The sequence below is a fragment of the Ranitomeya variabilis genome, chromosome 6, assembly GCF_051348905.1.
Source record: "Ranitomeya variabilis isolate aRanVar5 chromosome 6, aRanVar5.hap1, whole genome shotgun sequence".
Classification (NCBI taxonomy): Eukaryota; Metazoa; Chordata; class Amphibia; order Anura; family Dendrobatidae; genus Ranitomeya; species Ranitomeya variabilis.
In genome coordinates this window covers 525854804-525865903 of record NC_135237.1, presented here as the reverse complement: position 1 = coordinate 525865903, position 11100 = coordinate 525854804, and positions in this window count along the sequence as shown.

The following is an 11100-nucleotide window of genomic DNA, read 5'->3' as shown; positions in this document are numbered from 1 at the left end:
TCTGTTATCTGTGACCTTGATCTGCTCATTGTCATCATTTTCTGTCATGGCATTTGTGGATTCAGGCGCCGCTTTGAATTTAATGGATTTTGAGTTTGCCAGGCGTTGTGGTTTCCCCTTGCAGTCTTTGCAGAACTCTATTCCTTTAAGGGGCATTGATGCTACACCTTTGGCTAAAAATAAACCCCAGTTTTGGACACAGGTGACCATGTGCATGGCGCCAGCCCATCAGGAAGATTGTCGTTTTCTGGTGTTGCATAATTTGCATGATGCTATTGTGCTGGGTTTTCCATGGTTTCAGATACATAATCCTGTGTTGGATTGGAAGTCTATGTCTGTGACTAGTTGGGGTTGTCAGGGGGTTCATAGTGACGATCCTTTGATGTCAATCTCCTCTTCCACCTCTTCTGAGGTTCCAGAGTTTTTGGCTGATTTTCAGGATGTATTCGATGAGCCCAAGTCCAGTTCCCTTCCACCGCATAGGGACTGTGATTGTGCTATTGACTTGATTCCAGGCTGTAAGTTTCCCAAGGGCCGACTTTTCAACCTGTCTGTGTCGGAACATAACGCCATGCGGAGTTATGTTAAGGAATCTTTGGAGAAGGGGCATATTCGGCCATCTTCTTCACCGTTGGGAGCGGGATTTTTTTTTGTTGCTAAGAAGGATGGCTCCTTGAGACCCTGTATTGATTATCGCCTCTTGAATAAGATCACGGTCAAGTTTCAATACCCTTTACCTTTGCTTTCCGATTTGTTTGCCAGGATTAAGGGGGCTAGTTGGTTTACTAAGATTAACCTTCGGTGGGCATATAATCTTGTTCGTATTAAGCAGGGTGATGAATGGAAAACTGCGTTTAATACGCCCGAAGGCCATTTTGAATACCTTGTGATGCCATTCGGACTCTCTAATGCTCCATCTGTTTTTCAGTCCTTCATGCATGATATCTTCCGGAATTATCTTGATAAATTCATGATTGTATATTTGGATGATATCTTGATTTTTTCCGATGATTGGCAGTCTCATGTGAAACAGGTCAGGATGGTATTTCAGATCCTTCGTGATAATGCTTTGTTTGTGAAGGGGTCTAAGTGTCTCTTTGGAGTGCAGAAGGTTTCTTTTTTGGGCTTCATTTTTTCTCCCTCATCTATAGAGATGGATCCGGTTAAGGTTCAGGCCATTCATGATTGGATTCAGCCCACATCCGTGAAGAGCCTTCAGAAATTGTTGGGCTTTGCTGATGTAGCGAATTGGTCCTCTGTGGCTGTCTCTGCCTTTCAGGGGCTTAAACGCCGATTTACTTCTGCCCCGGTGTTGCGTCAGCCGGATGTTTCTCTTCCGTTTCAGGTTGAGGTTGACGCTTCTGAGATTGGGGCAGGGGCCGTTTTGTCTCAGAGGAATTCTGTTGGTTCCTTGATGAAACCGTGTGCCTTCTTTTCTCATAAGTTTTCACCTGCTGAACGCAATTATGATGTCGGCAATCGGGAGTTGTTGGCTATGAAGTGGGCGTTTGAGGAGTGGCGACATTGGCTTGGAGGAGCCAAGCACCGTATTGTGGTCTTGACCGATCATAAAAATCTGATTTACCTCGAGTCTGCCAAACGGCTGAATCCTAGACAGACTCGATGGTCCTTGTTTTTCTCCCGTTTTGATTTCGTGATCTCGTATCTTCCGGGTTCTAAGAATATTAAGGCTGATGCCCTCTCTAGGAGTTTTTTGCCTGATTCTCCTGAGGTACTGGAACCGGTCGGCATTCTGAAGGAAGGGGTGGTCCTTTCGGCCATTTCCCCTGATTTGCGACGGGTTCTGCAGGAATTTCAGGCTGACAAACCTGACCGCTGTCCAGTGGGCAAACTGTTTGTTCCTGACAGATGGACTAGTAGAGTGAATTCTGAGGTTCATTGTTCTGTGTTGGCAGGCCATCCTGGTATTTTTGGTACCAGAGATTTGGTTGGTAGGTCCTTTTGGTGGCCTTCTTTGTCGCATGATGTGCGTTCTTTTGTGCAGTCCTGTGGGACTTGTGCGTGGGCCAAGCCTTGTTGTTCCCGTGCTAGCGGGTTGCTTTTGCCTTTGCCGGTCCCTGAGAGTTTGCCCTTAATAATCGGGCTAGTTCGGCTACCTTGGTTTCGCCCTTCTTTTGTAATTTTGGTATTCATCCTCGTTTTTCTTCGGGGCAGGTTGAGCCTTCTGATTGTTCTGGTGTGGATTCTGTGGTTGACAGGTTGCAGCAGATTTGGGCTCATGTGGTGGACAATTTGGTGTTGTCTCAGGAGGAGGCTCAGCGTTTTGCTAACCGTCGTCGGAGTGTTGGTTCCCGGCTTCGGGTTGGGGATTTGGTCTGGTTGTCTTCCCGTCATGTTCCTATGAAGGTTTCTTCCCCTAAGTTTAAGCCTCAGTTTATTGGTCCTTATAGGATTTCTGAGATCATCAATCCGGTGTCTTTTCGTTTGGCCCTTCCGGCCTCTTTTGCCATCCATAATGTTTTCCATAGATCTTTATTGCGGAAATATGTGGTGCCCATTGGTCCCTCTGTTGATCCTCCTGCTCCTGTGTTGGTTGATGGGGAGTTGGAGTATGTGGTTGAGAAGATTTTGGATTCTTGCCTTTCGAGGCGGAGGCTTTAGTACCTTGTCAAATGGAAGGGTTATGGCCAGGAGGATAATTCTTGGTTTTTTGCCTCGAATGTCCATGCTGCTGATTTCTTTCATTTGGCTCGGCCTGATCGGCCTGGGGGCTCTGGTGAGGGTTCGGTGACCCCTCTTCAAGGGGGGGGTACTGTTGTGAATTCTGCTCTTGGGCTCCCTCCGGTGGTTGTTAGTGGTAGTCCAGTTGTCTTGGGGTTTAATCCGGGCAGGTGTTTCTGCTGATTGCAGCTCTGCTAGGTATTTAGGTTTGCAGGACCCATTACTCCTGGCCAGTTGTCCATTGTTCTTGGAGGGATTGCATCTCTCTCTGGTTCCTCATGCTCTGCTGCCAATTCAGCTAAGATAAGTGTCTGTTTTTTTGTCTCTGTGCACACATGCAGTGTGCTTTGTAATTCAGTGCAATTCATTGTGTTTTTGTCCAGCTTAGGCTACTTTCACACTAGCGTTAACTGCAATACGTCGCAAATGCGTCGTTTTGCCGAAAATACGCATCCAGCAAAAGTTCTTGCTGGATACGTTTTTTCGTCATAGACTAACATTAGCGACGCATTTACGATGCATTGCCAAACGTTGCGTCCGTTTTGCGACGCTTGGGCGTGTGGTAGCGGACCGTCGGGAGAAAAAAACGTTACATGTAACGTTTTTTGCTCCCGACGGTCCTCTTTTTCCGACCGCGCATGCGCGGCCGGAACTCCGCCCCCACCTCCCCGCACTTCCCTACACCTCAAAATGGGGCAGCGGATGCGTGGGAAAAATGCATCCGCTGCCCCGTTGTGCGGCGGAGACCACGCTAGCATCGGGAACGTCGACCCGACGCACAGCGACGGGTTGTTCCCGACGCTAGTGTGAAAGTAGCCTTAGACTTTGTTTGGATTTTTCAGTCATGCTGGATTCTCAGGAGTTGCAGATATACTTGCTATATCTTTAGTTAGATGTAGTATATTTGTATTTTCTGCTGTGGATATTTTTAGGATTTTAATACTGACCATTTAGAATTCTGTCCTATCCTTTTCTATTTGGCTAGAAGTGCCTCTTTTGCTAAATTCTGTTTTTCTGCCTGCGTGTGTCTTTCCTCTTATACTCACAGTCAATATTTGTGGGGGGCTGCCTATCCTTTGGGGCTCTGCTCTGAGGCAAGATAGAATTCCCATTTCCACCTATAGGGGTATTTGGTCCTCCGGCTGTGTCAAGGTGTCTAGGACGGGTTAGGCACACCCCACGGCTACTTCTAGTTGTGGTGTCAGTTTAGGGTTTGCGGTCAGTACAGATACCACTTACTCCTGAGAAAGTCTCTCATGCGGCTCCTAGGTCACCGGATCATAACACGACGCATTGCGACGGCCCCGTACCGATGCAAGTGTGAAAGAAGTCTAACACTAGCCCTAACCCTAACCCTAGCCCTAACCCTAAATTTAGCCCCAACCCTAACCCTAACCCTAAATTTTGCCCCAACTCCTCTAGCTGCCGGCCGGCAGATCATGGCAGGTGTACTGCGCATGCGCCCGCCATTTTCTTACCGGATGAAGAAGCCGGCAGGCAGGAGGGGACACAGGAGGACCCAGGGACACCAGTAAGTATAACAGGGTCCCCGAATCCCCCTATTTCTCTGTCCTCTGATGTGCGATCACATCAGAGGACAGAGAATTACACATCGCTTTTTTAGCGGCCGTCGGTAAACAGTTAATTACCAGCGATCGCAAAACAGGGGTCGGTAAAAACCGACCCCAATCATGTTCTTTGGGGTCTCGGCTACCCCCGGCAGCCGAGACCCCAAAGAACTTCCAGCTGCCGGCCGGCGGGCGCACTGCGCATGCGCCCACCATTTTTTGGCTGGAACAAGATGGCGACGCCCATCGGGAGCCACGAGGTGCATCGGGGGGAGACAGGTGAGTATCGGGAGGCTATCGGGGACCCCATTTATCTGTCCTCTGATGTGCGATCACACCGGAGGACAGAGAAATTAAATGGGAAATTGCGTGGGGTTTTTTGCGACCGCCGGTAAATGGTTAATTACCGACGATCGCAACCCGGGGGTCGGTAAAAAAAAACCCGAATCATGTTCTCTGGGGTCTCGGCTACTCCCGGCAACTGAGACCCCAGAGAAAATCCGACTGGGGGGCACTATTCACTTTTTCCACAGCGCCGTTAATTAATGGCGCTGTGGTTTAAGTACCCTTAACTGCCACCGTTAAAAGGCGTATCGGCGGTCGTTAAGGGGTTAAACAACAACCACAAGACAGAGTTCATCACCCAAGGTATCATTTTAATCAGTATAATGGCGTCCACCTGACACTGTCTGTAGGTTACTCAGCACAATCCTGCTGACAGGTTCTCTTTAAGTGTTCACAATAACAGTAATTTTGACCAGGGGTGCCCAAACTTTTACATGTCACTGTATAAGGATAGAGGAGAAAGATGCAAATCACTTCCTGACATCAGGGGTCTGTGGCAGCTTTTGAATGAAGGATTCTCTGCTCAGTTTTTTTCTTCTGATTTCATGAAAGTTTCATTATGCATTGCAGATGATGTTGCTTTTCCTGCTACTTGTATTCTTTGGGGCACAATGTTCACATTACAATTCCTTCCACGCTCCACTTTAGTCAATTCATCATTTCTGGAGGTACAGACTTCGGGAGTTTGCATAAGAATTTCAATCACATCGTAAAAATAAGGACACCTCACTCTTTCTTTTTTTGCTTTGTTTTGTTTTTTCTTGTTTTTGTCTTGTTTTTTAATCATTGAGCAATCTATACTTGATTTTCATTCAAGCAATATATATTATTAAACAAAAATAAATTGTGCACACATTTGAAATCAAATTTATTCAATACATTTGCAAATTAGGTTTATTTACAAACTTTACAAACTTTCTGTTTGCAATAAACCGAAGAAACAAGAACAATGTAAATATCTCTATAATTAATGCAAATTATTTCTCCAAATTTAATACAAAATGTCACTTTTACTCTTTTAGTCTTTTGTACTAAATACAGCAGTATTCCACAACTTCAGACCTTGAAGCCTAATACCAGATCATGTTTTCAGGATTTCCTTAGTATTGCACATGGGATCACTTCCTGAAAACATGGTTTGTTGATGGGCCTTGAAGACTGAGGAACACTGTAATAGAGCACCTCTGGTTGTTATGACCTGCTGCAAATTTGCCAAACATCAGATTAGGGTCTCCTCTCCACCATTTTCATTTTCAGAGTGCTAGGCAGCTGCTTAGAAGAACCCATGGCTGCAGTATTTTGGCACAAGGATGTTTTTTTTAAGCTGGGAAATTTACATCACCTGGCCTTAACTAACGATGATAGTGAACAAGTCAGACCACTAACAGACTAACTAAGGTGTGAAACCTTGACCAAAGTTATCTGAGCTGTTATGATCCGGTGACCTTGGAGCCGCATGAAACTTTCTCTGGAGTCGGTGGAACCTGTACTGACCGCAAATCCTGAACTAACACCGCAACTAGAAGTAGCCGTGGGGTGTGCCTAACAAACCCTAGACACCTCGACACAGCCGGAGGACTAAATACCCCTATAGATGGAAATAGGAATACTACCTTGCCTCAGAGCAGACCCCCAAAGGATAGGCAGCCCCCCACGAATAATGACTGTGAGTAAGAGAAGAAAAGACACACGTAGGTAGAAAACAGGATTTAGCAAAAGAGGCCACTCTAGCTAAATAGGAAAGGATAGGACAGATTACTAGGCAGTCAGTAATAAAACCCTTCCAAAAATATCCACCGCAGATAATACAAAAAATTCCACAATCTAACTAAAGACGTGGAATGAATATCTGCAACCCCAGAGAATCCAACAAGACTGAGAAAATACTGACACAATCTAAGCTGGACAAGAAAACACAAAGAATAGCACTGAATTATGAAGCACACAGCATGTGTGCCACAGAAAAAAAACCAGACACTTATCTTTGCTGATTTGGCAGAAAGGCAGGAGGAACCAGGCAGAGGTCCAACACCTCCCAACAACAATTGACAAATGGCAAGGACTAATGAATCCTGCACACCTAAATACCCCAGTCAGAACTGCAATCAGCAGACACACCTGACCAGGACTGCAACCCAGGGACAACTGCATTACCACCTACTACCACCGGAGGGAACCCAAAAGCAGAATTCACAACACTGAGCATACAAATCTGCAGGATTGGCCAAACTTTTGCATCAGCCCCTTTTCCTTTTTGTAATTTTTAAAATGTAAAAATTGACAATATACATTTTATTTGCCTAAAATACAAAGGAAATGTGTCATCTTTAACTTTAGCTTTTTTAGAGATCATTTCATCTTCAACTTCCTTAACTGTTCACAAAAACAGTACTTTTGACCAGGGGTGTCCAAACTTTTACATGCCACTGTAAAAGTTTAAGATGGGAATATCGCTTTAATGGCCAGTAGCTTTTTAGGGCATAAAAGGGGCGATTTATCAAAACTTTTACTCCAGAAAAGTGATATAAAAGCTTTGAAAATTTGCAACATTTTTACTCAATTTTCTTTTGCAACTGTAGGCATTTTTACACCAATTTTAATTAGCTCTGACTAAATGGGAGTAGCTAGGGAGGACCTGGGGCAAGATTGGGGTTGGCTATGCCTGCCTGTTCAATTCATCAAAAATGTTGGCATTTTCCATGGTAGAAGCTTTTCTGGCTTGATGAATGAAGAAGGCACTCGCCAATCAGAAGATCGCCAAATTCTTTAATGGAGTGCGCTTCTTAATGAACTTGGCGCCTTGTACTCCAGCAAGACGGAGATGGTATAAGCGTCTTGATGAATCATCCCCAATGTCTTATCTTCTGTTTTGTTGTTCATTCTTCTTCATGGCACATTCATGATTACTTTTCTACTACCTCTCCACCTTATCATGGTGTCCTTTTTAATAATTTTCATCTTTGCCCTTTTCATTGAGCTCGGTCTCTTCGTAACACAGTATGATGATTTTTTCAATCTGATGATTGCTGCAGGTTAGAAATTGCTCAGTTAATTGTAATTTTAGGTCATATGTGAACTACTCTATGGCAGGTTGAGGAGTATTATATTACATGCTAGTGATGTAAATGTGACTTTACAGGACTATAGCCAGAAATTAACCCTTGTAATAGGAGAGTGAATATTCTGTCTGATCACATGATGCTGGGGGCATTATGTGAAATCTCAGAAAGCGAAGCTGACGCTGCAGATGGTGGAGCATGTTATCATGCCCTTCGGTGGTTCAGCAGAATCACATCAATTATAAAGCATTTCTTCTATTCCATTCACATCGCTTATAAATCTGTCACTGTTTCTAGTTCTCCGGGTGCTGCAAATAACACAAACCCACAAAGTCACATTGTACAATGTAACAACGACCTGGTAATAAATGTTTCAGACAATAATCACATCTGGTAGACTTATGACATTCTGCTACTCAGCTGATACTATTTATTCTGCACATATTGCTACTATATAATGTTTATTCACTGTATAATGAAAAGTTATATAGTTTTATACTATTTTTATTGTACCAGGGCATCACCAAATTCAAGATCCCTGCTTGCCCTCACTCAGTAGGAACCTTTAGGGGAAGTAAAGCTATTATAAATCAAAATGACCTATTGTTTAAAACAGATTTTGAGACAGTGTTTTTTTTTTGCTATCACAATTTGTGATTAAAATATAAAATAGAAATCTTGCAATTCTCACACTGGCCACTGGGGCTTTCTTAAACTCTTACTTCCTGTTGTTTCAGGAAACAACACATGTACATGGTCTACAATGGTCAGACCCCAACCTCATCTTTTATAGCGAATTGTCTAATGAGTGTGTGCAAGAGATTAGTGTGAAGAGATGAGGAGCAGGGGAGCTGTGATGTTGCCTATTGTGATTGGTGGATCTCTGTGTTTTGAGGTGTTCCCTATCATTGAAATCCTGCCTCTGCTGATAAAGAGCCTGCTGAAAAATATTGTCAATTTTCTTTTTTTTTTTTTTAAATATATATAACATAAAAATGTGATTTGAAAAATAGGTTATTTTGTGATGGTTTTTTAATTGCTTTCTTTCAGTATATAAAAATCTGTTCTGGTTATGTGATGGATACATAGGTGCATGGCTCATTACTGTAACATAATGAGCACACATGTGAGGCCTTCACATTATCACAGATTTTAACTAAGTAGGAGTAAAGACTGGATGACAGCAAGCTAAAATCCAAAAAACTGTTTGTAGCAGCTCGGCGCACTCGCTTTACAGTATACTGTCTAGACATTTTATTCTTATTTTTATGACATGGTAATTTTTCATTTTTCAATTTTTTTTCATTTTCGTTTTCTTCCTCCTCCACTTCCAAGAACCTTAACATTTCTTTTTAAGCCGAATGAGGGCTTGTATTTTGCGGAACAAGAACTTAAAAAAAAGTATTTAGTTTCTGTCCCCATATTCTGAGCCCAGTAACTTTTTCATTTTTTCTTTGATGGACCTATATGTAGTTGGTTTACTGTTTGCAGATGCTTTTATTGATACCTTTTGGGCTGCATACAATGTTTTAATTTGCTTTTTATTGCTTTTTTTCTGTGGAGGAAGTATAGAGACTGTGGTTTCATGGGTGTACAAAGATGTTGGCGATGGGGGCTTTTGATAGTTACCTAGTTAGTATGTCTGTATTACAGTTGGGGATCATCAAGTACTGGAACAGTGCCATCAAGTGAACCCAACACTTCAATGTCCCTCTTGGGCATTTAGGTCTCACCGCTGATCTCCATATGTATGTCAAGGTTTGGATGTGACAACATGATGTTTATATGATTATTTACAATGGAAAGCCATTGTGTTTTATAATGAACTCCTATGTATCTGTGTTCTGCTTCCTCCACGTATGATGCTGTGTGGATTCTAGCATACGGCTAAACCCTCATCCACTTCCCAGTAAACAGACTGTATGGGTTCTTAAGTCTATATTTATTGAGATGATGTGAATGATAATGGTGAACAATAATGGTGGATGATTTTAGTGGATGATATTGGTAAAAACTGCAAAGAATAAACAGCATATCAGTACTGGCACGTCACAGCAACAATAGCATTATACAGGGTGCAATTACATAAGTAAGTGGGACATTACAGCAATGAATGATACAGGGTGCATAATACAGAAATGCTACTAGCACTGCCCTACTCCATACAGAAATGCATCTATCTATGCAGAGCAAAGAGCATTAACACTAAATTGGAGGATACAGAGCACAATATGCCTCACTTAACAATATGCAATATCGGAGGCTGCATAAGGCTCACATATACAGATTACAACTCTCACCGGGATCCGCTGGACAGGAGGAGTGATTGTAGGGAGTGAGCCAGGAACACGTGTGCATCACTAAGAAAGCCTGAGAAAGATGTCTGCATATCGTGTTTTTCCCGGGAAGCTAAGGGGGCGGTTCTAACCAGAACACACTGCTCTTTTAAAGGAGAAATACTCATGTATACAGAAAACAGGATAAATGAGTAACTAATGACCTCTAAAGGTTGTAACTGGTACTACACTATGAATATTTTACTGCTGCTCATCAATGGGCACAGCAGTCTGCATACATAACAATACAGCTACTGTAGAGTTTGTATTCATATCATGGACAGGTAAAGTTCATCCCTTACACGCGTGACCTAACCCAGTACCGGGATTATTACCAGATTTGGTTTCCAGTTTGTCTATTTTGCAAATATTAAGCTAATTCCAACATTCTCCAGATCGGAGACAGCACCTGTTGTGAAACATGAAAACCTGCGCCGTCTCTCCGGATATTGAGGTTCATTACTGATGCGCTGACTTGTCATGGAGATTTAACCATTAAATCGGACCCCCATTGTTCTACAGACAGAATTGATTGTAGGGGCCCAAAAAGAGAAACTGATATAATGCAACATCTGGTGAAGTTTTCTAATGACATCTCTATGTCGTAGAAGGTGAAGATCATGGAGCTGCACCGAGGGAAAGGTGGTGACGGACATGGCAGAAGAAGGAAAGCGAGATAGTTATGGAGTGGATGTAGATCAGCTGAAGGAGCTGTTTTATGTTACAATACAATTGTTATGGTGCTCACTAATTATTATATGTCCCCTTCATATGGCAGAGGGGGAGGTTTCTGTTGCAGTCAGTTGTCTTTCAGGACCTCACAGGACAGCAAGGAGGAAGAGCGGACAATTGGGTAATTTTGTGACTGTTTTTTTTTGTCTTTTATATGACACAGTTTATCTTAAGGGTTAAATATTACGAAAAAAAATTGCAGTACATGAACTTTTCGATTTTTTGCAATTTTTATTTTTTTTATTTTTAGGCTATGTTCACAATTCAGGAATTTTAGCGTTTTTTCACGTTTTTCACTATAAAATCGCATACATTAATTATCCTATTATTAGAATGCATTCTGCATTTTTTGTGCACATGCTGCGTTTTTTTTCCGTG